Below are 6,233 nucleotides of genomic sequence, written 5' to 3' on the forward strand. Positions count from 1 at the left end.
TCCGTATTCAGATCTATACCTCATGATTCTAATGATTGCCCTTGAGCTTTGTTGATGGTGATTGCTAATCGACCATTCCCTGAGTCGCCATCGTCATTTATATATCCCCCTGTGCACCCCGGCGTCCCCTTTGTAGTTATGTCCCTGTGTCCCGGTCGTCATTTATATTCCCTGTGTCCCGGTCGTCATTTGTGTCCCGGTGTTCCAGTCTGTGATTTCTCTTTGAGTGTCCCGGGCGTCATTTATATTCCTTGTGTCTCGGTGTCCCGGTCGTCATTTATATCCCCCTGTGCCCCCCGGCGTCCCCATTGTAGTTGTGTCCCTGTGTCCCGGTCGTCATTTATATTCCCTGTGTCCCGGTCATCATTTGTATCCCGGTGTCCCGGTCTGTATATACATTCGTTTTTTAGTTTTGTTTTTCTCCTTTATTTTTTTCCTTTTTTCTTTTTTTTCTTTTTTAGTTTATTTAGATTTTTAGATTTTTAGTTTTTTTATTAGTTTTTAGTTTTTTTGTAGTTTTTACCATTTTTTTACTTTTTTATATTTATTAATATTTTTTTAGTTTTCTTTTTCTCTTATTTTTCAGTTTTTTCCTTTTTTTTTTAGTTTTTTCTTTTTTAGTTTTTAGTTTTTTTTGTTTTTTACCTTTTTTTTAGTTTTTTAGTTTTTTTAGTTTTTTAGCTTTTTTAGTTTTTTATTAGTTTTTAGTTTTTTTTTAGTTTTTGCCTTTTTTTAGTTTTTTTAGTTTTTTTTTAGTTTTTAGTTTTTTACCTTTTTTTAGTTTTTTTTTAGTTTTTTAGCTTTTTTAGTTTTTTTTCTTTTTAGTTTTTTTTGTAGTTTTTACCTTTTTTAGTTTTTTTTCTTCTTTTGTATTAGTGTGAAATAATTCAGACGTCATATGCGGACAAACACGACGTCACTCGACAGACAGACAGACAGACATAACCCACAAACAACTTATTTTTATATATATTTATTCATATTTTTTAGTTTTCTTTTTCTCTTTTATTTTTCAGTTTTTTCCTTTTTTTTAGTTTTTTTCTTTTTTAGTTTTTAGTTTTTTTTAGTTTTTTACCTTTTTTTAGTTTTTTTTAGTTTTTTTAGTTTTTTAGCTTTTTTAGTTTTTTTATTAGTTTTTATTTTTTTTGTAGTTTTTGCCTTTTTTTATTTTTTTCAGTTTTTTTTTAGTTATTAGATTTTTACCTTTTTTTAGTTTTTTTTTAGTTTTTTAGCTTTTTTAGTTTTTTTTTCTTTTTAGTTTTTTTGTAGTTTTTACCTTTTTTAGTTTTTTTCTTCTTTTGTATTAGTGTGAAATAATTCAGACGTCATATGCGAACAAACATGACGTCACCTGATCCATCCACAGATCCACACACAGACAACTTATTTTTATATATATAGATTTATATTTATATTTTTTATATTTATTAATATTTTTTTAGTTTTCTTTTTCTCTTATTTTTCAGTTTTTTCCTTTTTTTTAGTTTTTTCTTTTTTAGTTTTTAGTTTTTTTTTGTTTTTTACCTTTTTTTAGTTTTTTTAGTTTTTTTAGTTTTTTAGCTTTTTTAGTTTTTTTATTAGTTTTTAGTTTTTTTTTAGTTTTTGCCTTTTTTTAGTTTTTTCAGTTTTTTTTAGTTTTTAGTTTTTTACCTTTTTTTAGTTTTTTTTAGTTTTTTAGCTTTTTTAGTTTTTTTTCTTTTTAGTTTTTTTGTAGTTTTTACCTTTTTTAGTTTTTTTTCTTCTTTTGTATTAGTGTGAAATAATTCAGACGTCATATGCGGACAAACACGACGTCACTCGACAGACAGACAGACAGACATAACCCACAAACAACTTATTTTTATATATATTTATTCATATTTTTTTAGTTATCTTTTTCTCTTTTATTTTTCAGTTTTTTCCTTTTTTTTTAGTTTTTTTCTTTTTTAGTTTTTAGTTTTTTTTAGTTTTTTACCTTTTTTTAGTTTTTTTAGTTTTTTTAGTTTTTTAGCTTTTTTAGTTTTTTTATTAGTTTTTATTTTTTTTGTAGTTTTTGCCTTTTTTATTTTTTTCAGTTTTTTTTAGTTATTAGATTTTTACCTTTTTTTAGTTTTTTTTAGTTTTTTAGCTTTTTTAGTTTTTTTTCTTTTTAGTTTTTTTTTGTAGTTTTTACCTTTTTTAGTTTTTTTCTTCTTTTGTATTAGTGTGAAATAATTCAGACGTCATATGCGGACAAACATGACGTCACCTGATCCACACACAGATCCACACACAGACAACTTATTTTTATATATATATATACTAGCTGTTGGGGTGGCGCTTCGCGCCACCCCAACACCTAGTTGGTGGGGCGCTTCGCGCCCCCCCCCCCAAGCCCCCCCGCGCGCGTAAGTCGTTACGCGCCATAATAGTTACGCGCCATTGTAGTTGTGTCCCTATGTCCCACCTGTGAATATAGATAGATATATATATATATATATATATATATATATATATATATATATATATATATATATATATATATATATATATATATATATATATATATATATATATATATATATATATATATATATATATATATGGTTTTAACTACGTAAAACTTGCGAATATACAACATTCTTTGCTGTCCCATTGTCTTTGCATATAAATAGATTGTCAGGTTTACCGACTCTTGAACATGCAACATATAATGGTCCATGGGAAAACAATCTGTATTCAGATCTATACCTCATGATTCTAATGATTGCCCTTGAGCTTTGTTGATGGTGATTGCTAATCGACCATTCCCTGTCCCCGGTGTCCCGGTCGTCATTTACATCCCCCTGTTTCCCCCGGTGTCCCCGTTGTAGTTGTGTCCCTGTGTCCCGGTCGTCATTTATATCCCTGTGTCCCGGTCGTCATTTGTATCCCGGTGTCCCGGTCTGTATATACATTCGTTTTTTAGTTTTGTTTTTCTTTTTAGTTTTTTTGTCCCGGTTGTCATTTATATCCCCCCGTTTCCCCCGGTGTCCCCGTTGTAGTTGTGTCCCTGTGTCCCGGTCGTCATTTATATTCCCTGTGTCCCGGTCGTCATTTGTATCCCGGTGTACCGGTCTGTATATACATTCGTTTTTTAGTTTTGTTTTTCTCCTTTATTTTTCTTTTTTAGTTTATTTAGATTTTTAGATTTTTTAGTTTTTTTATTAGTTTTTAGTTTTTTTTTTCTTTTTAGTTTTTTTGTAGTTTTTACCTTCTTTTTAGTTTTGTTAATTTTTTTTTTTACTTATGTCCTGGTCGTCATTTATACTCCCTGTGTCCCGGTGCTTTGTTGATTGCTAATCGAACATTCCTTTTGTCCTGGTCGCTTTCTCTTTGAGTGTCGTCATTTATTTTAGCTTATTTTTCAGTTTTTTTATTTTTTTTTTATTTTTTTTTGTTTTTAATTTTTACCTTTTTTTAGTTTTTTTAGTTTTTTTAGTTTTTTTAGTTTTTTAGCTTTTTTACTTTTTTTATTAGTTTTAGTTTTTTTTGTAGTTTTTGCCTTTTTTTAGTTTTTTCAGTTTTTTTTTAGTTTTTTATTGGTTTTTACCTTTATTTTAGCTTATTTTTCAGTTTTTTCCTTTTTTTTTAGTTTTTTTTAGTTTTTAGTTTTTTTAGTTTTTTACCTTTTTTTAGTTTTTTTAGTTTTTTTAGTTTTTTTAGTTTTTTAGCTTTTTTATTTTTTTTATTAGTTTTTAGTTTTTTTTGTAGTTTTTGCCTTTTTTTAGTTTTTTTAGTTTTTTAGCTTTTTTATTAGTTTTTAGTTTTTTTTGTAGTTTTTGCCTTTTTTTAGTTTTTTTAGTTTTTTAGCTTTTTATTTTTTTTATTAGTTTTTAGTTTTTTTTGTAGTTTTTTGCCTTTTTTTAGTTTTTTCAGTTTTGACGTCACCTGATCCAGTTTTTTCAGGTGACGTCACCTGACACATCCATCCATCCATCCACAGACAGACAACTTATTTTTATATATATAGATATATATATATATATATATATATATATATATATATATATATATATATATATATATATATATATATATATATATACTAGCTGTTGGGGTGGCGCTTCGCGCCACCCCAACACCTAGTTGGTGGGGGCGCTTCGCGCCCCCCCCCAAGCCCCCCCGCGCGCGTAAGTCGTTACGCGCCATAATAGTTACGCGCCATTGTAGTTGTGTCCCTATGTCCCACCTGTGAATATAGATATATATATATATATATATGGTTTTAACTACGTAAAACTTGCGAATATACAACATTCTTTGCTGTCCCATTGTCTTTGCATATAAATAGATTGTCAGGTTTACCGACTCTTGAACATGCAACATATAATGGTCCATGGGAAAACAATCTGTATTCAGATCTATACCTCATGATTCTAATGATTGCCCTTGAGCTTTGTTGATGGTGATTGCTAATCGACCATTCCCTGTCCCGGTGTCCCGGTCGTCATTTACATCCCCCTGTTTCCCCCGGTGTCCCCGTTGTAGTTGTGTCCCTGTGTCCCGGTCGTTATTTATATTCCCTGTGTCCCGGTCGTCATTTGTATCCCGGTGTACCGGTCTGTATATACATTCGTTTTTTAGTTTTGTTTTTCTCCTTTATTTTTTTCCTTTTTTTTTCTTTTTTAGTTTATTTAGATTTTTAGATTTTTTAGTTTTTTTATTAGTTTTTAGTTTTTTTTTCTTTTTAGTTTTTTTGTAGTTTTTACCTTCTTTTTAGTTTTGTTAATTTTTTTTTTTACTTGTGTCCTGGTCGTCATTTATACTCCCTGTGTCCCGGTGCTTTGTTGATTGCTAATCGAACATTCCTTTTGTCCTGGTCGCTTTCTCTTTGAGTGTCGTCATTTATTTTTTTCTTTTTTAGTTCTTTTAGTTTTTACCTTTTTAGTTTTTTTTTAGTTTTTAGTTTTTTTAGTTTTTTACCTTTTTTTAGTTTTTTTAGTTTTTTAGCTTTTTTATTTTTTTTATTAGTTTTTAGTTTTTTTGTAGTTTTTGCCTTTTTTTTTAGTTTTTTGTCCTGGTCGCTTTCTCTTTGAGTGTCGTCATTTATTAGTTTTTTCCTTTTTTTTTTAGTTTTTTATTGGTTTTTACCTTTATTTTAGCTTATTTTTCAGTTTTTTCCTTTTTTTTAGTTTTTTTTTATTTTTTAATTTTTTTAGTTTTTTACCTTTTTTTAGTTTTTTTAGTTTTTTTTAGTTTTTTAGCTTTTTTACTTTTTTTATTAGTTTTTAGTTTTTTTTTGTAGTTTTTGCCTTTTTTTAGTTTTTTCAGTTTTTTTTTTAGTTTTTTATTGGTTTTTACCTTTATAGTTTTTTTAGTTTTTTAGCTTTTTTATTTTTTTTATTAGTTTTTAGTTTTTTTTGTAGTTTTTGCCTTTTTTTAGTTTTTTCAGTTTTGACGTCACCTAATCCAGTTTTTTCAGGTGACGTCACCTGACACATCCATCCACACATCCATCCACACATCCATCCACAGACAACTTATTTTTATATATATAGATATATATATATATATATATATATATATATATATATATATATATATATATATATATATATATCTATATATATAAAAATAAGTTGTCTGTCTGTGGATGGATCAGGTGACGTCACCTGAAAAAACTGGATCAGGTGACGTCAAAACTGAAAAAACTAAAAAAAGGCAAAAACTACAAAAAAAACTAAAAACTAATAAAAAAAATAAAAAAGCTAAAAAACTAAAAAAACTAAAAAAAAGGCAAAAACTACAAAAAAAACTAAAAACTAATAAAAAAAATAAAAAAGCTAAAAAACTAAAAAAACTAAAAAAACTAAAAAAAGGTAAAAAACTAAAAACTAAAAAAAACTTAAAAAAAAAGGAAAAAACTGAAAAATAAGCTAAAATAAAGGTAAAAACCAATAAAAAACTAAAAAAAAAACTGAAAAAACTAAAAAAAGACAAAAACTACAAAAAAAAACTAAAAACTAATAAAAAAAGTAAAAAAGCTAAAAAACTAAAAAACTAAAAAAACTAAAAAAAGGTAAAAAACTAAAAAAAAAAAAAAACTAAAAAAAAGGAAAAAACTGAAAAATAAGCTAAAATAAAGGTAAAAACCAATAAAAAACTAAAAAGAAAAAAAGGAAAAAACTAAAAAAAATTTTCATCTAAAAAACTAAAAAAAACTAAAAAAGGTAAAAACTAAAAGAACTAAAAAAGAAAAAAATAAATGACGAAACTCAAAGAGAAAGCGACCA

Source organism: Artemia franciscana, chromosome 4 (genome assembly GCF_032884065.1).
Source record: "Artemia franciscana chromosome 4, ASM3288406v1, whole genome shotgun sequence".
Classification (NCBI taxonomy): Eukaryota; Metazoa; Arthropoda; class Branchiopoda; order Anostraca; family Artemiidae; genus Artemia; species Artemia franciscana.